Source organism: Manis javanica, chromosome 2 (genome assembly GCF_040802235.1).
Source record: "Manis javanica isolate MJ-LG chromosome 2, MJ_LKY, whole genome shotgun sequence".
In the NCBI taxonomy this organism is placed as follows: domain Eukaryota; kingdom Metazoa; phylum Chordata; class Mammalia; order Pholidota; family Manidae; genus Manis; species Manis javanica.
The window spans coordinates 189,061,068-189,088,771 of record NC_133157.1 but is presented as its reverse complement, the minus strand read 5'-3'; the positions used below and the strand labels follow the sequence as shown (position 1 = coordinate 189,088,771).

The following is a 27,704-nucleotide window of genomic DNA, read 5'->3' as shown; positions in this document are numbered from 1 at the left end:
TCATAGCAGCCCAGATCCCAGTGAAAAGATTCTGAGCCATGATCTTTAAGTACAAATCTGAGCTTGCACTTAAATATTCTAGTTAAATTTGATGTACGTTTCACAACTCTGAAATAAGATAGAATGCAGTAAAGTGATTATTACATCAGGAAAAATATCATTCAACTTTGTATCCCTCAAAAGTCAACAATAAAGAGATGAATGAATGGATGGATGACTGAACAGTATGCTAATAGGCTAAAACGTTCATTAAGTTGAGAACTTGTTCATTTGCTCAGTGCCCCAAAGAAATTAGGATTTGTCTCATTTTTTCTTTGCTCTCCTCATACCTTGAGAAAGCCATCTTTGCTTCTTCCTACCAATAAATAACCTTCCATATTCAACTTTTAGTTCAAAGATCAGTCAATACAATGCCTTCCTAAATACAATCTACAGTAATCTATCCGTTTTCCGTTTACTTATCTGATTATTTCTCCCGAGTATTTGTACTACTCAAGTATTTCCTAAACTTTAGAACATTCTGTCTCCTTTTTGTCCACAACACTCAATATAAATTCCCAATGAGGACTAGATTGCCATGTTTCTTTCAGTTTCAAACCCACACCCACCCAGGAAGTCATTATTGCACACTTGAATTGTTTTAACAGACTCCCACATGGGCTACCTGCCTTCAGCCACTGCACAAATTACTGTTTGATGATATCACTGTCTGCCCAAAACCTTATGTTGATATTCCAGAATCAACAAATTCTAGAATTTCTTAAGGACCTAGGAACTCTAAAAGTGTTATGCCAAAGCTACAAAAAAATTTTCTTTGTTCCTTCTTTCTGCACCCTAACCTCCTAAAAAGTATAAATCCTTTAATACTCTCATCTGCTTGAAATGTATCCTTTAGGAAAAATCTAGAAATGACTATATACACTAATTTAGTCATTACAGGGTTATAAAATTTGGATACTAGCTGAATGCTTTTAGATAAATTGTTAAAATCCACTGAGAGATTAGAGAAGTGCAAGATGAAAACCAGTAAGATCATGTAGAAATATGGAAAATACTTCCTCTTATAAACACAAATTATATCTATACTATGATTACGTGTATATATACACATAAACATAATTTGCATAAACATATATAACTATTTCATGTATTACATATATATATAAAAAAAAACATAAAAATATAGAAAACAAAAACCACCAATGTTCTAGGCTAGTCAGGTACATTATTTTTTGTTTATATTGTTTTTGTAAACAATTGGAGTCAGTACACAAATAATGACTTCTACATCTTCTGTATCTCCATCTCTGGAGTCAAGCAATGTACGTAATGAGCTTTATCATTTAGAATGATGATGCAGTTTCTAAAAAGTCTTAAATTATCACAAGTTTCATTGTGTTCACGTTGAAGTGAACATAAGCTCTCCACTAGAATTTCATAAAGGTTATAATAAAATAGAGTTTCTGGATAACCATCAGTTAAGTTCAATTAATCAGAACCATAGTTCATTCCAGGTTTTACCCTTATATTTTACGTAAGGATAATGAAGAGCAGATGGGTTTTGTTGTCACTTTCTTTGTTACAGGATTTGTACACAATTACAGACTGCATTACTGGGGCCCTCAGATCTGAATGGAATTGAGCAACTGGAGTCCAGGCCATTCCTTTGAAAAGGAATGTCTTCTAGCTATTTTTCTCTCATTATAATATATTTTCATATGGACCCAACTACAGACAAATAAAAGCCAGAATAGCTCCATGACTGATTTATTCTCATTTCAAAATTCTGGAATTAAAAAAAAATCCAGTACCTAATCAGTTAATATTAATGTGTTCAAAGACTTTGCATGTCTACTCAATAATAATACAACCTTGTAGTGGGAAAATTTAAAACCACACTCCTTTGGCTCATTTATCATCTTTTTCTGTAACCCCGTAACAGTTCTTTAGGAACTAAGGAAGAAGATAAATGGATCCCTGAGAAACAAATATTTACCAACCTTTTGAAAATGCTTTTTAAGTAGGAAAGGAAATTTTCCATTACCTATGCTGATCATATGAGAACTCACTACACAGGATCAAGTAGAGTGTGTGCTGACCGACCTCATAATCATTTGCAAATAAAACTAATCAATTGCAGATTTCAAACTTATAAATGAAATTCCAAATCATAGTCATGTTTTTACCTAATTAAAAGAAAGATTCTGATTTTTTATTCTTAAATGGATTATCTATTATGTGGATCATCTACCCATACCTTTATTGGTTCACTGGTGTGCATCCCTAATCACCTGGCCCCCAAAAAGAAATGAACAGAAGTTAAAATGCAAAAACATCAGTAGTAAATTCCAATCCCTGATTTCACATAGTCACAGCACACTTTAACCATTAATATACTTTTTTCATAAATGGAATACAAAATATTTCTTCTTCAGAAAATATTGAAGTATTTGGAAAATTGAGTAATATAAACAATAGCCTCAATTTTTCATTTCACTTTGCTTATATAGAAAAAGCCATAGAGAAACACATCAGCATTTTAACCACAGCTAGCCAGGATGAAAATCTGATGTGCGTCACTTGATGAGACACTGTGGAGATAACACAGAACCCTTGCCCTTAATTCCTGAAAAAGCAATTCAAATCACAAGATGGTAGATTATACATCTTGGCTTCTTAAACAACTTCATTAAAAAAAGAACATATGAAAACCTAATGCAGGGAATATTCAGCATTATATAGATATAAATAATGTATTTTGTTGTTGACTGTTTCCCTGGCCCTTACTACATGATTATTCATCTATCCACACTATGATGTGACCTGTGAGAGTTGCAAAAGACTAGCAGAATGTATACAGAAAGAAAGAACTGCTAGGTAGGACTTATTCCTATCAGTTGATCCCTTCTCAACACTTTAAATATTACATGTACACACATCTTCTCAATGTTCTTAAGACTGAATAAGGGTATTTTAGAAAGGTAGTCCAATAACACTGCATTTAGATAATTTATCAGGGTAGCCTGCCATTTAAACATAACCTTTAGTATACTGTTCTTTTTTCTTTATCATCTTTGTTTTCTTTGTTATTATTTTTAATATGGTAAACATGTCCAACGGCTGTAATATGTTTCCCCAATCCAAATATGAATGATAAAGACAAGCTACTAATTTGAAATTTAAACACTTGAATAACCAGACGGGGGATAAAACAGAAACTGTAAGAGAATATAGTGGAATGGAAATTGCTCAAACTAACTGTGTGACAGGGCGGAGCACTCTGACATATGCCATGTCACTGAATGAAGTAAAGGCATGTCACTTGCCACCTTTGGGGTTGTTTTGTATGTCATTCACTCTCTCCCATACCTGCAATATAATACTAAATGTTAGAACCTTTGCTCACCATATTTGAAATATAACCTCTTGCAGACAGGAGAAACAGAGTACTCTGAACTTGCCTTGCCTGAGTTTTCAAACATCTCATCCTGAATATGCATATATTTTTCATAGTAAGGTTTATGTATGAATCTTATTAACGCTATATAATAAAAGTAATGTATTAAACTAACTTTGGAGACTATACCAACATTAAGCTCACAAACTATAAGAAGTAAGGTTTTTATTGACACCAATGACTAAAAATGTTATGTTCCATATAGGCTTTTGATTCATGATCAGTAAATTGGATTTTTAATGTTAAAAGAATAATCACACTTAGATTAAACACTTTATCAAAAAGGTATGTAAAAGGCTTTCAATAAGTTTTCTATTTGTTGCCTAAGGGTTTCTAGGGGGTTTTACATTATCTAAAAATTCCAGTAACATACTTTCTCAAATAAGTGAACAAAAGGTCCCAGATTTAATCCCTATAGCTCTTTGTTAAAAGTCGTATGCTATGCCTCCCCTGATATTTCATTCTGTATTACATGTATAGTTGCATCTAGTCTCCTTAGACAATACACCATGTGAGGTTAGGAACCATGGTTCGAAACTAACGTATAATAAGTGTATTTGTCAGATCTATAGTAGGCATTACCACTTATGTGATCATACCTTTCTTTAAAGTAACTTTTTTCTGATTTTATAATAAAATGTCTACTGTCATGCCTGTGCATGTATTTTTTAACAGCTTTATTGATGTACAGTTGATATACAAAAGACTACACATATTTACTGTATACAATCTGATGAGTTTGGACATATGCATATGCCTGTGGAAACCATCACCATAATCAAAGTAACAGATATATCCATCACTTCCAGAAGTTTTCTGTCATATTCACTACTGGAGCCCTCCATTTTACAGCAGAATTCTTTCCAATGATAAAACAGATTTATAAAAAGAACCCCCCTGAACCCAGCTAAATACTGGCTTTGTCCATTGCAGTGTCACCCAAAACAATACCTAGCATCTCAAAAATGGGGTTTTTAAGCTGTCCTCCATAGAATAGGATAACAGATGAAAATGTAAACAAATTAAATGTACATCAAATGCCTAACAAGCTCCCGAACACATAGGAGGGCTCTCAAAAGTTTTCTTCCCTTTTCCAGAAGTAATATGTAATACACACATATATTTAACCATAATTCTTATCACTGATTCCCACAGGATATGTTGAGTGAGGGATATAAGTATGTATTGTATTCCCCTATTTAGTTCCATGTGCAACACTTAAAGCAAGTTTGCCAAGTCCAGAATCTTCCCACTTATCTATCAGTAGACCCATCTCATAACAGTATTTCATGTCTGTCTTTCCTTTCTTTGTTATTTTAATTTTAAGAGAAATCATTCAAATATTTAGACTTCAGGTACATCACAAGTACTTAGCAAATATTTGTTGAAAAAAATGAAGTGCCAATATCAGAGGAAACAGAGTATTTAGAAATATTGTACATAGGCATAATAAAAAAGATTTTTAAACAGAAGTGAACAAAAGATGATAGTACCTTCTAGAAAATGATGGAATCACCAAATCCCATTCAAGACTAAGAAACAGGCCTGTGTACTTAAATATACAATTCATGCTAGGATTATTAACAATGTTATAAAAGCACATTTGCATTTCCAGTTTTTCTGTTACATCAATCTCCACAACAGAACACATAAAGGAAGCAGGATTTGATTTGATTTTTTTTGCACACCAGTTGTGTTTGGACAAGCTGGACAGTGTTTTTTTTCCCCTTGAGCCAGTCTGTTCAGTAGAAGATACGAGATCACCTGCTAGCTAGCCAAGCACTAGGAGGAGCTTCCATACCCTTTAGGAAGTATGAGTTTCCTTGACAGAAGACATGATGCTACTGTATATAGGAATCCACAGTCATGCCATGTCTCTGTGTTATCTTCAAAACTATAGAAATTCTTTTAAAAGAAAACCCCAATATACTGCAGATATTGGTACAGAATCATAATCAACATAACTGCCTTCAAAAGATGGAAACAAGAATAAAATTGAGCTTTGGCAAAAAAGATGCAGAGCACTGAGATGTTTGTAAAAGATACAGAAAAAGATCCAGGTTGTCTGAGAGTATGTTTGGTAACCTATCATTACTGATGAAGATAGAGGAAAAAGTCTTTCATAGAGATCCTCAAAACTTGTCAGCTGGCTTCACTTGATTTGATGTCAAAGTGATTTTTATCCCTAAAGCATAAAAATGTTTTGACATCTTCACACATACATTAGTTTCCAAATCAATAAGATGTACACAGTAACACAACACTTTTACCTTTGCCATGGAAATAATATACTCACATATTACATTATAAATCAGTAAAATGATTTTCCTACACTTGAGGGATCATAATCACTGGTTGGTCTAATGTTCTTATTGTTTAAACTAATCATTTCTTATTCAAGAATATAAATGTCCATGCATGTGAAGTTGTAAAGATATTGTATTTTATATTGGTATTAATATTTCTTCAAGGAGATAGTTGAACTCATAATGAAATTGATCAGATTCCCCCATTATGTTGTGCATAACTTGATATAAAGGGCAGTGGCTTATGCATCTTTCTATATGTGGCACTTAGAATCATGCCACATATAAAAGGGGCAAAGAGAGATACAGGAGTTGCCAGATCTCAAGCTTAAACAACTGGGGTATCCTCTGTAAGAGAATACAAAATTACAAATACGAAGTATGTGTAAAAAGTAAAAATTATTTAGAAAGAGAAATCTCAGTAAATTGCAAATGTTAAAAATAAGGCAATTAATTTTCCAGCTCAATTTCCCCTACCTACCATGATCCCAATAATGCCTGTAGCCATTCCAAAGTGTGACAGAGGGAAAGTTAAAGAGGAAAGAATTAGCAGTATTAATCAAGCAAATTTAAAACATCTTAGTCTTGAAAAATCCATGCACTTTACCACACTGCTTGAGCCCCTCCCAAAGCTTTAGAAAGGTTTTCAGCTAGGCAGGGTCCTGACACCTGAGCTGCCTTAGCCTCCAGGAAAGCTGATTGTTACTGATAGAATAAAAATGACGAGGACTTGATAGTTACCAATTAGTCCTTCTAGAATGACCTGAGAGACTAAAAACACTCTAAAGTCCATCTAGAATATGAAATTGCCAACGAATCTACCCATTTTGACCCTTAACTCCTTAAACCACATCACCCCCTACCTTCCAAGGATTAAATAAATCTAGCAAGTGTTCATCCAGAGCAATCTGTACTTGCTTCCTTCCAGTGCCAAGTGGCTCTCTACACTACAAGGAAGCCTATCACATTTTGAGCAGTTCTAACTGCTCTACTGATGCTGAGCTCCAATTTGTCCTCAGTAGGTAGGATGCAGACCCAGAATGTCTTTTGAAATTACTTCTTCTGAGCTACAAATAAAGCTAATTCCTTTTCTACATGAGTTCCTCAGGTATCTGAATATAGCTCTTGTATGAAACCTGTACTTTTCTTTTCCTATTAAACATTGCCAATTCCTTCAGCTATTGCCTGGTTGTTAAAATCCTCCAGACACACTTGAGTTTTAAGGAGGACATGGACATTGAATGTATTACCCAAGATGTGACTGGCCAGTACAAAGCACAGAAGGAAGGACTCCTTGTTACTTGCCTGACACTGCAGAATGGTTCTGGACTGCAATTCCCAGTGAAGACTCATAATTAACTGAAACACTTGTGTAATTTTAGCAGCATACATGGTTCACTCTTCTTGTCCTGTACTTATTACATTATACAGTTGGCTTTTTTAACCAAAATTCAGTATGTTATTAAATATCACCAACAGTTGGAGGACAGCATTCTAGCCTGCACAGAGTTTTGAAACTTCATGCTGCTAATTCATGTTTCCCATTAAGAGACATACTAAAACATTTAAACAAAAACAATTCAGATTTGCAGATATCTATTAAATGTGACCCCATCTGCCTTCAGCACGTGCATCTATCTCCAGATGATCAGTGATATATTTTTATGGGTTCATGTACCAGACCCAGCAGTTTAGGCATGAGAGACATTCACAGAGATTACTGAGAAATGTAGAGATATATTACTCCTGTTTCAGTTTTCATACCCAGAAAAATAAATAATACTTTATAACAATGAGTCTGAAATTTTTTTCTCTTTAAATGGAATCAACACAATTGCAACTGATAAAGAGAAAGCAAATCCTTTTTTTTTTTTTTTTGGCTTGTTTTGAAGGTTTTTAGGGATTTTTGGTTTTTTTGTTGTTAGTTTGAAGTAAATATAAAGTAAAAACTTACATTATGAAGACGTTCTTCAGTCTTTTCTCATGAGTCTCTTATTCAGCTTATTTTCTTTGGGTAAAACAGGCAAGTCCAAATAAAAATATTAATGCTCCATTATTAGTATCTAAATGTCTCATTTCTCTTGAATTCTGCTTGGAGCCTTTCTCTTTTCTCAAGTTATCCAGCTGTGATCAGTATTGTGCTTCCTTCTAGAAGCAGATTCTTCCAGTTCTCCTGAAGCAACTGTGCTTCCTAATCCTTAGGTAATTGCTAAGAGAATAGGGTGACATCTGCTCTCACCTCTTAACCTGAATCTGGATGAATGATTCAGCACAGACCATCAGCTTGACTTACTCAAAGGAGATTCTGCCATTATAACCAACATATGTGGCAGAAAGGTTAATTTATCACTTAAATATGAAACAGATTTCTTTATAATCTCCATATTCATGATAACAGAGCCATAAGGCATTATTAAGTGTGGGAGATGTCTTCAAAGAGTACTGTCAACCCATCTATTCCTACCTGAGAAGATGCTTATTAGAAATCTTCAGAAGCATAAAATCCTTATCCACAGTTTTAAGGGCTTTTTGCCCCATGTTCTCCCTGAGCAGACGTTTACACTTAATGACATTGGCAAATTTCTGGGCTCTTTTACTGAGCCATCTCCAGATACACAACCAATGAAGGAATTCTTCCCCCAAAAGCCTAATGAATCTCTTGCCTGGAGTACAAACTTGCAGTATTTCAGAATGTTCCCAATGCCTCATGGTCCCAAGGAGCTCTATAAGGTTCTGGGGTCACACATGTCCACTTACATTAAGTAGTGATATGTATTACACAAAATGGAATTCAATTGGTTTTCAAGTAGAGTTAACATGGCTTTACACCTAAAAATTTCACAGCCACTACTCCTATAGCAGTTAACAACAAAATTTCCTAGAGTTACCACTTAATCTAATCAGTCACAAATATCCATTCAAAAGGAATAAATATATATATTTATTTATATTTACATTTATGTATTTTTTTAGGGTTTACACCCTGAGAAATACCTGCAATTGAGGATTTCCCCCCAGAGGCAGCAGCCTGTCACCATGGCTCAAGAGTGTGTGAACAGCAAAACCCAGCCCAGGAAGGTGATTATGTTCACTAAGCCCACCTGCAGTAGGACTCAAGTGCTCCTCAGCCAATTGCCCTTCAAACAAAGGTTTTAGGAATTTGTTGCTATCACAGCCACCAGTGATGCAAACAAGATTCAAGATTATTTGCCACAGCTCACGGAAGCCAGAACACTACCTCAGGTCTTTGTAAGTAAGACTGTAGAGGTAGATGCACTGACCTAATAAATATGCATGGCAGTGGAGCGCTGTTGGGGCAGCTAGAGTAAATTAGAATTCTACAATAATTACAGAGCGGACCCCAGCTGATATCCCCCCTGAGAGCTGGATGGCATGGTAAATGACGACAGCGCTTCCTGGTGGGTGGATCTGGGGCAATCTTTACCCAGATACAGCAACCGTTTGCTTAAAATCCTGAAATATGTTAACCAAAAAAAAGGAGGGGGCTGAGGGGAGTTGGCAAAAGCAGCATTTTTTTCTTCTGACTCAGTATTAAAAGTGGACTAATTTGCCCCAAACCACAGGTCCAAGAAGGTTGATGGATGTCTTGGCTTTCTTCTGGATTGGCCTTTTGGGTTCCAGAAGACCTTAACACGTTATGGCTTAGGATTCACTCAATGACCCAAAAGATGTTCTCTCTCTTTGGTACATGTTTCTTACTAACTACTCTCTGTGTGCTAAGACTCCTCTCCCTCTTGGCCACTGTTTCTCAAACAAGTTTATCCCCAGCCCTCCAGGAGGAAATCGTTGGTTTTCTGCTTCTGCCTGAAAATTATTTCATTGAGTTTGACCTTATACAAGCTTGTATTATAAAATCAATAGTATTTTGAATGGGCTTTTCAAACTACGTGTGTCTCCTCAGTCACTATCCCCACCGCATCCCATCCTATCTATCTTGAAAATCACTGCTTTGAACCAATGTTCTTAACCTTGACAGTTCACAGATCTCATAGGAAACATTCCACAATTCTGTGAAGGGCACTGAGGACCCATTCTGAGAAACGCCATCTGAAAAATTAAACATGGTTGGTCTTCACTTGGTGCCACAGAGATCAGATGTTCAAGGGCAGATGCTACAATCAGGTGGCCACACTGTTAGGTAGGATGGTCATTCAGGTAATCCTGAACAAGTGTGCATTAATTTGTTTAGGGCATGAACAAAAGTAAAAAATTTAAAACATTATCACAGAAAACTTGCAATATGCCTGTGAAAGTAGTTGAATTTGAGAAACACTTTTCTATGATTCTCTCCTCCCCCACCCCATGAAAACCCTTACTGTGAAGTTCTTCTAAAATTGCAAGGCTAAGTGAATCTCCTTCTGCAGTCTCTAGTGTGAATGGTTAATTTCTAATAAAGTGCCCATAGATGACACAGTGATATCTGTCTACTTCTTTTCTATTCTCAAGGCCTTAAGGAATAGTATTAGTGCAAAATACACCAAATTAATGCTTTATTCATGTCTTCTGCCATAAATAAAAGCCATGCTATTGTTTTTCCTTGAGTTAAATATATATATGTATATAATGAGAACATATCAATTGTGCTAATGTTATATATATTCATATATTTTATAATAGAAACTTCCAAAAAACTGAATAACATAATTATTAATGTGATTAGATAATTCCCAACTTGTTCAAAACATTCATGTAAATACCATGTAAATAAATAACATGTCTGAAAAATCATAAGGCATTAGACTGAATTTCCTGAAAACAATTAGCATTATTTTAGGTAGAATGGAGTATTGCTCCTAGAATGAAAGCCTCATGAGGGTACGTTCTGTATCTGCCTTAGTAACTACATTATCCCTAGAATCTAACTCCACTTCTGACATATTTCTCCTTAAACAGTTTGTTCAATAAAACCTAATGGTCCCCAACATTTTTTCCTGGCCTCCACACCATTCAAAAATGGACCATCTTTCAGCTGGGCCAGTGCAGGATGGGATGGAGTACAAACTGTGGGAGACATCTGTCTCCTCCCCCATGAGGGTGGTCCCAACAATTTTACTAGGAGAGATACTCACTTTATTACTGCTCATCAATAGCACTATGTTTAAGAATTTTTTGTCTAAAAGTTAACTTAAGGGCCCCCAAACAGTCTTTGTCACATTACCTTGTTTGGCGTTGCTCTTACAGGTTCCCTGATCTGGAATTATATTATGCATCCACTCACTGAGTTACTCTTTCTCTTGCCTGTTGCCCACCCCTAGAATGGAAACTCTAGCACAGAGAATTTACCTTCCTAGGGCACAAATGACCTTCCTACATAGAACAGGGCCAAGAGGACTCAGAGAAAGATCACAAGACATATTTGTTAAGAGAATAAACAAAATTGTAGAAAAAAATACAAAGTTTCTTAATTAGCAGTCTCCATCACTTGCAGACACATCAGTTAAGTTTTTCCAAAGAAAACAACTACACTTGCAGACACATCAGTTAAGTTTTTCCAAAGAAAACAACTACAACATAAAATGGATTTACTGATTTTAAAACAAGCTATATTCTGATTTTAAGAACATCAAAATATGAATTCTAAAATCAAGAAAGGTATTTTGGCTTTCTCTTCTTAAAATTAGTGAAAGATATTCTGGATAAAGTGAAGGTTCCTGTGGCCAGGATTCTCACCTGGCCCTGGTTGGCTAACTCACTACACACATGTGGGCAATACGTTGTTATTGACTCTATATAAAGAGCTCTTCCCAGTGCTCAGTGTGACATGGTGGCACAGGTGTGCAAGGCTGCAGGAGAGCAGAGACAAGACTGGAGTGGTAGCAGTGCCGAGGACAGAGACTGAGACAGCTGCAGAGGCCGAGAGGCAGAGGCAGAGACTGGCCTGCTGCATGCAGACTCACTTTGAGTGGACAGGATTCAGGTGATTGACCTGGCACCATGGGAATAAAGGTGGATATAACCCTTTCACCCCAAGAACGGTCCACTGTCATTTCTTTGGTCTCAGTGAATTCACAGTGAACTTGTCCGGGGCTGAAACCCATTGGCAAGACAGACATATATAGTTGTTAGAATTTCTTATCAAATTGGATTAGCAAAATGTCATCCTACTGTGTGACAAACCCATGACTCATAAGGAAATAAAGTATTTCAGTTGCTCTACACAGGTATCAGTAATTACCGCCCAACTTCTCTTGAGCCTTTAAAACACCTGTGGGGAAAATTGAAATTCCTATGGCTAGGATCCTCACCTGAACCTAAACTAGTTGATAATGTAACTGGTCTGCTGCTAGGCTACTGCTTCCACATCTGTAGGCAAAAAACTATTATTGACTGAGTCACTATATAAAGAGCTCTGCCCAGTGCTCTGCGTGGCGGCAGAGATAAAAGAGGATTACAGACCTGTAGGCTATTGGATGGAGGCGTAGTTCTAGTGCTCAACCTATCTCCGGGAGAACAAGCGGGTAATAAACTCTTTTACCCCAAGAACATTCTATTGTCATTCTTCAGTCTCACTGAATTCATAGTGAATTTGCTCAGAGCTGAAATCCATTAGCAAGACAACACTGAAATTAGCTATAGGGCTTCAAGCCTTTAGATTAATAAACATCAGTGGAATCACACTGCCCCATTTTACAGATGAGAACAGACTAAGATCCAGTAATTCAGTGATTGTTCTCAAAGTTATCTAAAAGGCTAGAGGTGTGTCTCACACCACATCATCTTTCTCAAGGACACTTTCCATTTTTCTAGGGAAAAACACTTTGTGGAGTGCATCGTACATAAGAGGTGCTCAATCGGTGGTCATTTCCTTTCTTCCTAGATTTACATTTGCTGGAAATAAGTTTTTTTAAAAAAACTAAATTTTCAAGTTCTGAGGTTAACCTTAAGATCTCCTTTGTAACATCAGATGGGATACTGCAAAAAGTTGCCCTGAGAAAAACCAAAAAGCTTCAAATGAGAATTTGCACTGAAATATTATTATTGTGTTTAGAAAATAAATAAAGGAGAGAGGTGTTGAGGGGACAAGACATAAAGAAAGTGAGGGGGAGAAAGAGGGAAGAAAAGGGAGAAAAAGGGAAAGAGGGAAAGGGAAAATGACACAGAATGTGAATGAGAGAGCTATCAGCCATTCAGCACCTCAGCAGGTTTGTCAAGCTCTAGATCTCATTTTAGCCCACTTTGCATGGTTCAACTCTGATCTAACTACTAGCGTGATTTTTTGGGCCTCTGTTTGCAGATGCAGTAGAGTTATCAATCCGAACAGACACACAATCCGGGTCCAATGTCACTTCTCCTCATTATGTTAATAGTTAATACATGCAAATGAAAACACTCTAGCAATTTGATTTCTTTGAAGATAGTTTGCATATTGTCTTAGCCATAATGACTGTACACTTCCCTCAGCCTCCATTTATGCAAGGGTAGTTTAGTTCATTTTTATCAGCTCAAGTTCATTCTGGCTGCTATTGGCATGTATGTGCATGTTTCTTTTCTACCTTTTGCCTAATTACCATTCAGGTACCATAAGCAGATTTTTCATGCTATTGGTGTTTTTCTTAATTAAGAAACAAATGAATTCTCCCTAGCAAAAAAGATGGAACAACAGAATAAGATGCCAGGGGCTGATGTTCTGTTTCCTAATTGAAGCAGTTCTATTGTTCAGTCGGTAGTAAGGGGGCATAAATGTCATAAGTGTAGAATGTTAATAGTGCAAAAATAACATAAAACTACTTTTAAAAAATAAAGGAATACAAAAAAATGCTGTAAGAGCTTTGAAAATAAGGATTTTTATCCACATATTAATTCTGACAGTAACGAAGTACCTTCATTTACAAATCCTCACACTTAGAAAGCCTGAGGTTCCAACCTCAGTCCTGAGAGACGTGCCTGCCCCTCTCTGCTTGTCTAGTTAACTGTACCCTCCTTATTTGCTCTTCATCAATTGAGACACCCAAGGGAACAATTTGTTTCTTGATTTGTGAATAAACCATTTCTCTTTTAATTTGCCTTTTCCTTTTTTACCCACAATAAAATTTCCATGTCCTATCCATATATATATATTCAATGAGTTACTACAACTGTAAGATAAGATGCATGCAAATTCATACCGACAACAATTCCATTTCTCTTGGGTTGATGAAAAGCTTGCAGAATCAAGGTTTTAGGCGAAAGGTGAGTCTTTTACTCATTCCTATACTGATGGCACAAATCTGAACTAGTGAATGACATAAAAGGTAACATGTTTTTCTTTTTAATAAAGCTACAGGGAAGGTATTTTTTCACTCATGGCTTTATTCCTTTTCCAGATTAGTAAAGTCCACCTTATTATTTAATTTTTTTAAAACATGAAAATTCATTATTGTATTTTAACTAATAAAGATTAAATTAGAGGCATCAGATAGAGTTTTACTAATAGGGAAAGGATACCGTAAAAATTGTTTCTAGATATCAACTTCTAAATTACTGAGTTTCTACTGATAATGATAACTTATACTTGTTCTCATTCAGGTTTCTGAGTTATGTATGGGATATACCTAAGACCAAATAAAGTAAAGGAATTTTAATATATAAATAATATGTATGTGAATGGAACATACCCTTCTGTAACAGTTCTCCCACGTGGAGGAAAGGGATCATAGCCACCTTGCGTTATCACAAACATCACTATGTACAGATGAGGTGAATCTTTATTAAAAACTATTTTATGATAATGTGGAATAACATGGAAAATATCTGTAGGTAGTTCTGAAGGTACAATTCATGGTTTTTAAAAAGTAAATAATTTTAATTTGAGATTTTTCAATTCTATCAAGGTACAGAAAATATTTCATGAAGTCATCTCACAGAAAGTCAATACAACAATCTAAACAGTTTTTTGACAGACAAGAAGGTCTCTGAGAAGTGAGTTTGCAGCACACAAAATTATATACAGACACATGGGAAATGGTCATTTGTATAAACATTATAAATTTGAGAATCCATATTTCTGTGAAACTCATAAAACAAAACCCAAAGAGCTTAACCAACCCACAAAATCTGAAATTCTAAGAAATTGTCAAGGGAGTCCTTAATCTGATTGTTTTTCATTTCATTACTTTTAAACAAAACTGTGAACTATGACCAAAAATAGATTTCCATGTCTGTTTTCTTTATGCTGTGAGATAAAGAGCATTTACTTAGTTCATTTAATACAGCCAGTCACATAATAATAAAATATAACATGATATTCACTTAGTGAATTACTTTTGATCATGTGAACTACAAACGGGACAATTCCTTTCTTTTGCTCACTTTCTTAAGCTTCTGTACTATCAGGGTGGTTGGGAAAAGGGAGAAAAGCAAAGAATTTGGAGGTCTGAGAGCTACACAGTCTATATATATGGAAGTATAGACTAGAATGAATCTAATTTTTCTCAAGAATGTTCCTAGAAACCTACAAAATTTTATTTCTTCAAATTTTTCAAGTAAAGAAACAAACAATGTCCATTTTCAATCTTAACCCAGTGGCAAAATGTTTCGACAACACATTTTCCTACCCCTACAGCAGTGTGAAACTGTTGCTGCCTTCCCCACCCCTCCTACCCCCTCCCCCACACAGTTCTCTGACTCGCTAACATGGTATCCCTGCCAAATTCTTGGCATTGGAAGAGAGGGGGAAGAGGCCATACCATAACGTGTTGATAATGAGGAGATAGAAATAGCAAAGCAGCTGGATGGTCCTAATAAAGCATGTCTGGGATTTAGAGACACACAACTATGTGTTCAGGTCATCCAAATGCATTTTAACCAACTGGTTTCTTCAATGACCTTTTCAGATACTCCACTCAGGATCTTTCTAGATGAATTTTGTGTATTAACTCCAGAACTATCTGTGGGGAAAAAGCACAACTTTACTACTACTCACATTTTCTGGTAAAGATTATTATACCCAAGGCGCCTCATGTAATTTAATACAAAAAAATTAGACAAAATGATCTATAAAATTTCATAAATTATAAAAACATTTACTGGTTCACAGTGTCTATATATATGTGATGAATATGTCACATTTTACTCTCAGTATATTTTACAAAGCATTTCCCAGCAAAGCTTGAAATAGTTTTTTCCATAGGAAGAAAACTCTAAAAACTACTTTAGGGTTGTCTAGGCAAAAACCTTCAATTATTTAGAATATTCCACAAGATCAATCTTTTTAGTCCATCAAGGAACAACATTTACAAAAAGAACATACTTCATTTAAATATATGGAATATTAAAATATGCAAACCAAAGACCTTAAAATTTATATTTTAGATGCCTGGGGATATTTATCACTACAGGAGAGCAATTTATTTCATTGGATTTGATCTCAAAAATGCCAATAAAGAAAATTCTCTTACTAGTGCATGCCTGGTACAGTTTTAGCTCTTTGTATGTATTAATCCATTTAATCCTCACAATTAATCCATTGTATAGCTTTCTAATAACCTCTTCTTAACACATGGAAGAAACTGAGTTGCAGATTAAGTAACTTGCTCAAGGACACACAACAAGGAAGTAGCAGAGCTGGCAATGGAACCTTGATGTAAGACTCCAAAGTCCTGAAACAGTATACCATACCCCTCCACAAAGAGTGACTTGTATACATCAATCATCTTCTAAATAAAAAAGATTAATTCATGGCTTTTGTGCTGCCCGTGTTCTCAAGTGCCATCCCACAGGCAACACTGCACTGTCTTGAAGTTAATATGTAAGTTTACCTAAAAGCTCATTTTCAAGGAGATGGCTTAAGGAGTTATTTCTTAGAATATTCAGTCCTCTAAGCTAAAACATTTCCACAGGTGGCTATGGAGAGGCAGCGTAACATTTGATCAGGATATACTGCATGTAGCATGCCATCTAATTCTGAAAATGGATCTTAATAACATCAATAATTGTAATGGCTTCTCACTCCTAACTGGTCATCCCAGAAATGTTGTATAGTCTTCTGGGCACAGATAGTTTTAACCAGATCATCTTCAGTAATTTCTTCCACTACGCCTTCCTCTGGGTCTATTTTTAGCACCAACCACTAACTTTATCATCATGAAAACCACTTGTGGCTTTTCAGCACTTGATGGTTAGGACACCAGCAGGCCACATAGAAGCAGGGGGCTGGGTCCCCTTTGGGTTTATCTTCCTCTGATGCTTTCCTTTACTTCTCTGGATCTTCAGGAATAGAATTCTTGACAAGAAGACAACCTCAAAAAAGCCAAATTAAAATTTTTTTCCAAACAACAAGTTCTCTTATGTACATAAGTCAGTGAGTAATGTCACTGATTAGATGCACTGACCTCCACTTGATCATGCACCCTAGTAACACCACTGTCCAAACTGAGAATGTAAAATACAAAAATACAATTTTCAACACCATCTAGGTTTTTCAGAATCCATGATAATGAACTGAATAAAAATGACCTTTTGGTTATATATGTTAACACGGCTGTAAATATTAGAAGAGTTTAACAAATAAAAGCAAACTTGGCAAGATATTATTAACTTCTCTAGGCTTTAGATTCCTTCAAATTAGAAAAACAATTATTGCATTTGTTTTCAAGTTATAAGTTTTTTCAACACCATATATTGCTTCTATCCTAACTTTATGCCCACTTCTTTTAAAGTACTGGACAAAAATTCAACACAGTGCATTTTCTTTTCCACTCTGTAATAATTATCAGAGGAAAGTTATGGTGGCATTTATGAATGAAGGCCTTCATGCTTTGTTCAGAGTGTCCTTCTTCAGTCCTACTGAAGCTCTAAGCTTTAGCCTGTGCTACATACTGATTCATCTTCGGCTGCTGCACTGCTTCCTACGAGAACACATGAGATGGCCCGGGAGATCTTCCAAGGATCCAAAATCCTTATTAGTAAGGTACAAAATAGAGCAACATACTTGGTCCAGAACCAACTTAAAAATATGTCTGCATATAATAATCTGTGGAAAAATAACAGCCTTCTTCATATCACTCAGAAAGTCAAACACTGGATTTCAGTCAAAGAGGAACTGCTTCATACGAGCAGGATAAAATTTCTGAACTCAGAAAAAAAACATCATGGGGCTAAACTTCATTTTGTTTAACTGGGCCCATAATGGTACATCACATTTTAAAGAATAGATCTTTAATCTAAAACCTAACTATCATACACCATTAATCTGAGGTTAATAACATAGCCAATGACCTATGCTGAGAATAGAGAAATACTATACTTTAAAAGGCAATGTATTTAATATCTTTTTCTCTGCACTGTTTCCTCTTCTAAAGTAAAACAGGGCTTAATCTTCACTTGAAAGCTCACTTTTGGTATATTCTCATATTAAGCTTTAACGACTGTAGAAAAATTTATCATGATAGCTATTCTCCCTCACAGAAATGTCTCAATTAGACAGATACTGAAATATTTGACCAAATATTTTTCTCCATATCCTCAACTTTCTTCCTAACCCCAAACAGTATTTCTGTCCTCCCAACTACCCAACTGAGGGGAACTTAAAATTAAATTTAAAACTTAACTAAAATGGCAATATATAATTGACTCTTTTCTACCCCTGACTCCCCCACAAAAGATTTGTAGTACTAGCAGTACTGGCAGTGTATGAACATAGTAGACAAATTTCCAAATGTACACTCTCTAATTTTGTTTTAATTTTTATTAATGGTATTAATTTGTAATTGGTCAAAAGTATAGTTGGTTGAAAAATAAAAACAATGGGAGGAGAATCAATGTTCTACTCCAAACTCCCAGTCCTAATTACCAGAAACAATAGCATCATTTAAATAAATAAGCATCTATCAATTCATTCTTTCATTTTTAACAAGTAGGGAGATGCCATACTGAAATATTTTTTCATTTTATAAATCTTTGAGATAATCCCTTATCAGCATGGTACATCTCATATTTTATAACACATGAATTACATTAAGGGTTCTACCATAATTTTATTTAACCCATCTCCTAGTAATAGACATTTAGGTAATTTCTAGCTTTTTGCTATTATAAACGAGGATGCAATTAATAGGCACACACAGGAGAGTTTCTATGGGATATGTGGACTTCCTGGGTGAAACAGTAGTTGTGCAGTTTCAATTGTTATAAACTGCCAGCTAGTCTTTCAAAGAGGTTGCAACAATTGGCAATTCTAGTAACAATTACTCTGCCTACTTATTGTTCAACATTTATTCAGTTATAAAACTAGGCTAATGCATATGAATGAATGGAAACCTAATATCAAAGACAATCTCATGAATTAAGCACAAACAGATTCAATTAAAAAGGTACTGCTCTGTTCATTTATTTTTGTATGTGTTGTCTTGCCCCAATAAAATATTCATACTAAACTACTGAAAGTGCTGTGTGATTGTTTTAGCTGTTCACCACAATGCTGTTATTGAATCTGGGTGGGTGCAGGTCTAAGGTTGAATGCGACTTAATAATAATTGTTAAATATAACAAAATGAAGGTTGACTAAAACCCTGTCAGCTTATAGGCTTCTTGTCTTCTTCTGTCACTAAATTGTAATTTGGAAAAGCTATGTAATTATCAAACACATTCAAAATACACTAATCAGGCTCTATTTTTCTAAATCTGCAATGACTGTCGATTACTCAATGAATAAGTTAAGTTCTTGAGCATGGCACACAAAACCCTTTAAAAATCTGGTCCCAACTCAGCCCCCAAGGTGCGTTCTCTGTCACTCTTTTCCATGTACTTTCACCTTTAGTCACAACCATTCTCTGGACCTTGAAAATGTCATGTTCTTTAATGCCATTCTGCTCTTGGCCAAGCTGTTGACTCTACCAGGCATCATGAGTGGATCTCCTACTCATCCTCCAAGACCCAGCTGAAGTAAGACATCCTTGAGGCTTACCCTAACTCACCTAGGCATTTCAGTGCCACATAACTTTATACCTCCATGGCTCACAATGACACCACAGTGTGTAGTAATTGTGCCTTTCTCCTTCACCATCTAATGTGCTACCTGAGGGGAGAGACCATAGTTTGTTCATTTCAGTATTCTCCCCTCCCAACAGGTTGACACAGTACACATAATTGATAATCACTATATGTTTGTTTAATGAATAATGAAAAAATAAGAGTTAATTTAAGTTAAACTTGAGGCATGTGGGTAACTTTTTTCTTGGGTGGACAACTGCAAAACTATCTTTATTAAAAGATCTACCACAGGAAATTACTGTTTATTCATGCAGCCAATATTCTTTGAATGTTTTCTCTCTTCATGTACTATTCTAGCAAGTGGCAGTACAGAAGTGAACAAGACTAGGTCCCACACCCACTGTGAAGTTATTTAATAAACAAAAAATAGATAATTTCAGATAAATAGCATAATGAAAATAAAATAGCATAATGAAAATAAAATAGCATAATGAAAATAAAAAAGGGAGCAAACTGAGGCATATAGAGGGACCAAAAACTTTAACTAGGGGGTGCTCAGGAAGGTGTTTCTGAAGAGCTGACATGTGTAATGAAAAGTGAATGATAAAAAGAAGACAGCCCTATGAATATCTAGGGAAATAACATTGCAGGGAAAGGAGAAACCTGGCACATTCAAGGAAGAGAAAAAGACCAGCAAAGATGACGTGTAGGGAATAAGACAGTTTATGTGGGCCAGCTAGGGTGGGGGCTGAGGAGGGAATTGGCACAAGATGACGGTATGCTTTGTGATCGGGTCACATAGGAAGGCAAGAAGCAGATCACATGGGATGTGATAGAACATGAAAAAGTTCAGACATTAATTGCAGAAGACATTCACTGGAGGATTTAAAGCAGCACTGTGATGTGATTTGATGTGATACTTTTGAAAAAAATTATTTTGCAAATAAAAATGAAACAGTTACTATTTCATAGGGTTATGTTTTAAAATGTAACAAGTGATCATATAAACACAAACAGAAATTCTTTGGACCGGTCTTTAAGTTTTGATGAGGCTGTGAGTATGAGTATCTCATGAAACCCTCACCTCTTCCTAGAAAAATTCTTGAATACCCCAAGTTTGCATAAAATGTCTGGAGATGCACAAACTCTTCAGAGCCTATGGATCCCAGGCTTAAAATGCTTGATTCAATATGTAATAATTAATTTTGCTTTCTTAGGATGGTAGGAACAATGTGCAGTCAACATCTATTTCACCTTTTGTTAATACCTAAGAGACTCGTTCTCAGCGTAAAGATCACTGCTATGAACCAGTTTAGAAAAAACAAATCTGTGAAGATCTTCCTTAGTAAAACCCCATACCTGAAACCTTACTTGTTCTTCTTTCTTCAAAATAAAACTTCCAAACCAAAAGTGAAAAATCATCTGACTTAACATCAGACTGATCAGTCCAGCCACTGAAACTCAAACCCACACACTTCCTTAAATGAGCTTCTAAATATAGAAGCTATAGGGCTAATCAAGAAATTGCAGTCTAGCTGACCAAATAGCTGATTGTTATTTTCCATTTGTAAGGACTGCTGATATTATTTTTATGACCTGACATTTTTTCATTCATTAAGTCTAATTTTCCTCAATGTATAGATATTTTTCAAATGCAGCTTACCCATATGCAAAAAAAAGTATTAAGTTCAAAAGCATGTGGAATATCAGAAACAACAAACAAAAAAATACTAAAGGGATAAGAGGGTTGGAAAAGAAGTATTAGATAATCTATGATATTGTGTGGGTGTGTCTATATTGCATAGAAAGCAAGTTAAGAAACTTTAGAGAGCTGCTCATGAATACTCAGGAAAAAACCCTAAATACTATCAAGGCAATTTGCATTTAAGAACTGCTACACCACCTTAAAGTGAAACATCATTGTAAGTGAGTAACTGAGAAACGCATCAGAGGCTTACATAGCAATTGTGCAACAGAAACCCACCCAAGTTCTCTTTTCCCTGGTGGGGCAAAAGTGTTGACAATTATTAGCTACCACCAGTAAATACTGTTGCTGAACTCCCATTAGCAATGCGACCATCAGCACAGGATCACTAAAGGTGGACTTATTTTACCTGAAACATCTTTTCTATGAAAGTTTTTGTAATCACACCTATAATGATTCCTCATTAATCCTGAGATAAATGATAGATAAGTAGATAGATAGGTAGACAGAGAGAGAGATAGTTTTGTTGTATCTAAATATATGTAGAAGAGACCAGGTCATTTTCTTGGAAGTATTACACATCACTGCTGAAATGGCCTTCCCTGATCACTTACTATGAGTACCACTTCAGGTCTGGGTGCAAGTGCTTTCATACAGTACGCCACTCAGACTATCAGCAATGCAGCACCTTGCAGAATTCATCTCGCTGATATTAAGCCTACAGTATTAGCTGAGACCCAGCTGTCCTTTAGAGATCTGACCCTTAAAACTTACAGAACAGTGATACATCCTAAAGGATTTCTGGAAAGTATCAAACTGTCTTAAATCTAAATGCAAATCCAAGCTGTCCAATTTCCACGACTGTAACAGTATACTAATTTTTATGGCGACTACTAGAAAACACTGTGTTCTAAAACTAGCGTTATTTTTATTCTTTCTTTCTTCCCATCCTTCGACTAAGAATATTTATCCAACTAATAATTATGTTCAAACTTAAAAGTGATCTACCATGTTGTTGTGTAGTAGCATATAAATTAGGAAACATATTTTAATATGTGTCAAGAATTTGGAGTTTTCCATGATTAAAATACAAAGAAACATTCTAAAAATTCTATCACCAGTGAGATTAAAATTCAGCAACTTACAGCACAATCAGGCACCAATCATGGACGTATGTAAAATATAAAGCTCTCCCAATGTGCCAACCAGGTTTCCCCAGACTCTGACTTATCTAAACTGTGTAGTGGAATATTTTCCCTCCTTAGCTTCTCATTATCTGTAATATCCAAACACCTAATACCTCCAATACTGTAATTTTCCCCTCAGGAAACCTATATTCCTCCACAAAAAGTTTTTTGTTTTATTTTTAAATATTAGGCTTGGCCAGTTTATGTGTTATGATTATTTTGTGACACTTTACCTCATAAGATTATAATAAAATGAAGTATGCAAAAGTCATTACATTTTGCACAGTGTCAGATAAAATATAATTGTGAAACATGTGTCCTTGGCCTTTATGACATAAATGATATAAAAACATTAAATTGAATAAAACAGGACAGTAGTCACACATTTATGTTGGTAGACTGAATCTTCATGCCTTTAAGTGACTATCAAATGTAAGGGCCTGGACCTAAAAAAGAAAGAATGAAATATTAATAATGTCCCACCTTGTGGGAGCTCGGCATTACTTGACACTACACAGAAACCGACCTTTTTGTCCTTCAGGCTTGCCTACCAGGCCTCATCTTCTATCGCAAAAGCCAAATCATCTGATCCCAAACTAACTGTCAACTGCCTGTGATGGTGGGGAAGCCAGACATCAATCAATCAGCTTTTATCAGACGCTCTCTTCGTTTCTCTGTTGTGCTCATCTTATCATCTGACCCAGTTGTAGCCCTGACTTCAGAAGCTTAAGCAACTTGATGACAAAATATGCGCCTGTTTGTCCAAGATGCACATTGTTAAGAAGTGGGATGATATTTTTAGCAGCTACCTAATATATTTGCAAATGAACTCTTGCATATTTTAGAGTTACACAAGCCCAATGTTGGTCAGTCTCCCCTGCACGCTGAGTCTGTTTAGTGTGGGAGGCCTGATATATCCAAAACATGCAGGAGTACTTAGGTACAAGTCAAACGTCATTGGAAAATATGGTCATTTTTATGTCATATTAGGCCAAAAATCTATCAAAATGAGGATGTCACTTTAAGAAGAGAAAGATGACTTAATTGGTAAATGGGCACAACACAAATTCAGACAGTTTTATCCCAAATAAGTACAATTATCTCAGAAAATTAAAAGACATTTTATCTATCTGTATTGACTGGAGTTCTTGGAGGAAAAAAATGTTTAATCCTTCATTGCTGTTCCCAAAACCATCCCTGCTGGCCCACAGCTCAGAATATACTCCTTCACATAAACTAGTTAGGTGAGGAGATGACTGTGACATGGATGATGACTTCGAAATTTTAAAATCCAAAGTAATTATCTGTTACTTTTTACTGAAAATTGAGAAGAATAAATTATATATATATATTTTTTTTCTGGAAATAAATACTCTCTTAGCATACATAATCACTTGCTTAAGTTGTCTCCTTTTCTCTTTAAGGAGAAATTAGATTTTTAGATTTTCCTTAAAATCAAAACCACAGCTTTCATGATCAATATAAGATCTCCATTAATAGGCAATGTTGTCAATATGCCATCCATCTCTCAAAATCTTCATTTAACTGTATTTTGAAAGCCTTTCAAAAGCAGCATAAAATTAATCCACAAAATTTATTCACATAAATATATAGCTTAACCACATAAATATGGGCTACGAAACAAACACCACAAAGTATTATAGTTGTATATTTTGACACCATGGAAGTAATTTCTACACAATAAGAAAAACAAACCACTCTGAAAAACTTCCACTGAATTCACAGGGTTTAATAAAAAAAATTGTGTTTGAACTTCTCAGCACACCATAAGCAAGAAGTCTTACCAGTGTATGATTTTACATTTTGGAGGCACTAAATATAGGGAACTAAACAAGTTTCTACTTGTGATATGAAAAAAAATTGTCTATTCACTACAGTAAGAAATTTAAAAATCCATTTAAAAAATGTCTTGAATACCAAATATGCTAAAATTTATTTATGACACAAATTTTGTCATAATTTTAAATCAGATATTTTAATTGAACTGTCTGATAATCTTTAAAACAACTTCCAAAATAGATAATGTAAATGTAGTAAGCACGAGGGAAATGAACAACACTGAGTGTATTTAATTATTATTTACCATTATTTTTAAAGCTACTCAATAGTATATTATTTTTAACTTTTAGCATAAATTTACAGGAAATTGGCCCTCAGTTGAAGACTTGCAAGTCACTATTTTTCAACTTTTCATCACCAGTTTAGTGCAGTCTCACAATAGTTTCAGAATATACCACAATGAAGCAAATTCAGGTCTTAAAGAGTACACCATTATTTGATACTCCAAAGGTGAATACAGTAAGAAGATTAGAAGTTAAAGTTCTAGGTTAATAGGCAATGAAGTACACCTATTTGTCTGTAACTCTAAATTCTGTAATTAATTCTTCACTCTATTCAAGGCTAAAGAGTTTTGCAAATCTTACCCTAAATAAAAGAATATTAGATTTTATGGCTGAACAATCTGTCAAATAACTCACACTTGTAAGAAATATTCCATATGCAATATTGTACAGATGTGAACTGGTTGAAAATTCTCTTTTTTTTGTCTCAGTAACAGATGCTTACCAAAGTTTTCCAAATGTAGATTAGAGTAATTCTTATCTTTCTAAGAAGAAAATCAACTGAAAAATAAAATTACATGTATCTTCAATAAATGCCCATTTAAAGATAATTTTAGATGCATTTTAAGGTGGAAACAAAAATTTTAAATAGTTTTTTAATAACCTACAAAAAAATAGATGCTATAGCTTTTGTGTAGGCTATTAAAATTATATGTATATGTGGTAGCCTATATAAAAGCTATTATATTATAGAGTTTGTGATAGTTTATGATAAACATGATATAACCAAAAGCCAGATCATGTACAAGGAAACATCAGAGTAACACCATTCAACAACTTCTACCAATTCAAAGGGAAGCACTTTCACACATAAACCTAAGCAGTCAGTGGCAGATGCCAACTGAAATGAAGGTCAGTTTAATGTTAAATATCATATTAGTGCCTCTAATAAATACAGTCTTTGTTTTACATCCATGGGTTTATTACCAGAATATTCAATAATAAATAGTACTGCCTTGCAGGCTATATAAAGAGTTGGTTTTCAGGTATTATATGGCTAATGCCAATAATGAATAAGCAATTACATGGCAATTGGTTATAGCTACCAGGCACTTGACATTCATTTTTAAAGTCTCCAAAATCATAAGATACATACACGGTTTCCCCACACACAAACATATTTAAGTTTATCTAGTGGCCACAGCCTTTAGAGAATAATATTTCAGCACCATTTCTAAATCTAGTTTTGCTCTTTAGCATTAATTTTTAAGAATGAGATGAATTTCCAATGATCTGATTTTAAAATAATGCTCATTTTAAGTGATCGTTGTTATCTTGGTAATACCAACAAAATAGCATGTATTTTATTTTCTGAGTTTAAATATCAAAAATTCCTTTTGATATTTATTATCTTTGCAAACATTCTTCAAAGACTTCTATCCTTCAGCTTATTTCTTTAGAATTTATTAGCAATGAATATTGTTAACCTTAAAATATTCCCAGATGCAGTTCTTCCTTGGACCCGAAAATCCATAGCAAAACTCTTTGGCCCCCAACATCGGACTAGTTTTCTCCCACCCATCCTGAAGTAAAACTGGTCCTCAAAAGTACTTTTCTAAAAATAGTGGACCTTATAAAAACGAACAGGAGAGAGGGATATCAAAGAAAAAATAATATCCTCTTATTTTAACATCTGAAATCTTGACCAAAACCAATTCTACCTAGTAATTATCATTTGACAAGAGCGCAAATTACTAAGGCTTTAAATAATCCTGACTAGACAATTCTTCTCTACCTTTTTGTCATCTCAAAAAGACAGTCTGACAGTAATGGTATGACACCCTCTCAGACAGGCCTCTCGGCATTAATATTTAAATCTTACCTATCCCTTGTGATTGGAATTCAGCCTCTATTCGCAAACAAAAACTAAATCAATGTTCTTAGAGTTCAAACTAGATCCCTAAACAGTTTGCCACTCTCTATGCACAGATAAGATAAACTTTCTTTGACCCAAGAGATGAAGTTGCCATGACAATCAGAGAGTCCACTTTCTATATTGATATTTTGCTGATGTAACAACAAATAGAACCAGATCCTAGTGCTGATAATGGTGATTAATTAATACTAATATTGATCCCTACAAGCAAGAGACAAGGCTATTAACTTGAAGCCTGAAAAGTCAGTTGTTACCTGTGGCAGAGATACTAGGAGCTGATTTGGAAGCATAATAAACAAATGTGCTATCTTTATGCTAATACCTTTAAAGAGATAGTTCTTTCTAGAATGCCCACATATTGCCATGTCTGAGCTTATTTATTTAATTGCATTTCAGCTTTTAAAAACGTACGCTTGTTGAATGATACATACTTACCTCTTTATCTATGGTGAAAACACATTCTCTGGTGAATGAAGTACTAACTTCTGCTGTTTTCATTTGATGAGGGAATGAACTGATAATTTTACAGTGGCAGGCACTGAATTGGACAGGGTTTCAAAAATACCTGCAGCGTTCTTTTGAAATGTCCTACTAGTCCTAAAGAATTAGGAAAATAACAAAAACTTCAAGGGAACATGAGTTAGAGGATAAGAGCTCCAAAGTTCACATATTCATTCAGTTTTAGCAAATAAAGATTGTATTAAAAGAGAAAAGTATTCTTGAAAAGTGTATTTTATTCCCAAATTTTAGATTCTTCACATGATTTCGCCAAACATAAGAAAATTCTTCTAAATAGTACCATTTTATTTAAAACTTGAATATACATTGTTATGTTGAAAGCAAGTTCATTTGGAAAGGTGTTTTCTTGAAATGTAAAAATAAAGAATGTAGAATGAGTAAAATTAGCCTGTTCATTTAATACCTTGTAAGCAAAAGTAACATAACTGAAAAGTAGGGAAGTGATTAAAATGCAAATGTCCATTCTTGATTTGCCTTGGTTATGCAGAGGAACAACCATATCCATATTAGAAATCCACATATCTAGTCCCAAATATCTCATTTTAGCAAACATATTAGCTTCAATTTTATTCTTTCAAAACTTT

The 27,704-nt window shown here is 34.9% G+C and overlaps 1 protein-coding gene and 1 pseudogene across 4 annotated transcripts in view; one reads left to right on the top strand and one right to left on the bottom strand.

The window, feature by feature from the left end:
- The window catches only part of ZFPM2 (zinc finger protein, FOG family member 2), a 442,808-nt gene that overhangs the window by 408,282 nt on the left and 6,822 nt on the right, over positions 1 to 27,704 (bottom strand). The window lies entirely within an intron of this gene.
- LOC140847973 (glutaredoxin-1 pseudogene) lies at positions 44 to 11,643 on the top strand (annotated as a pseudogene).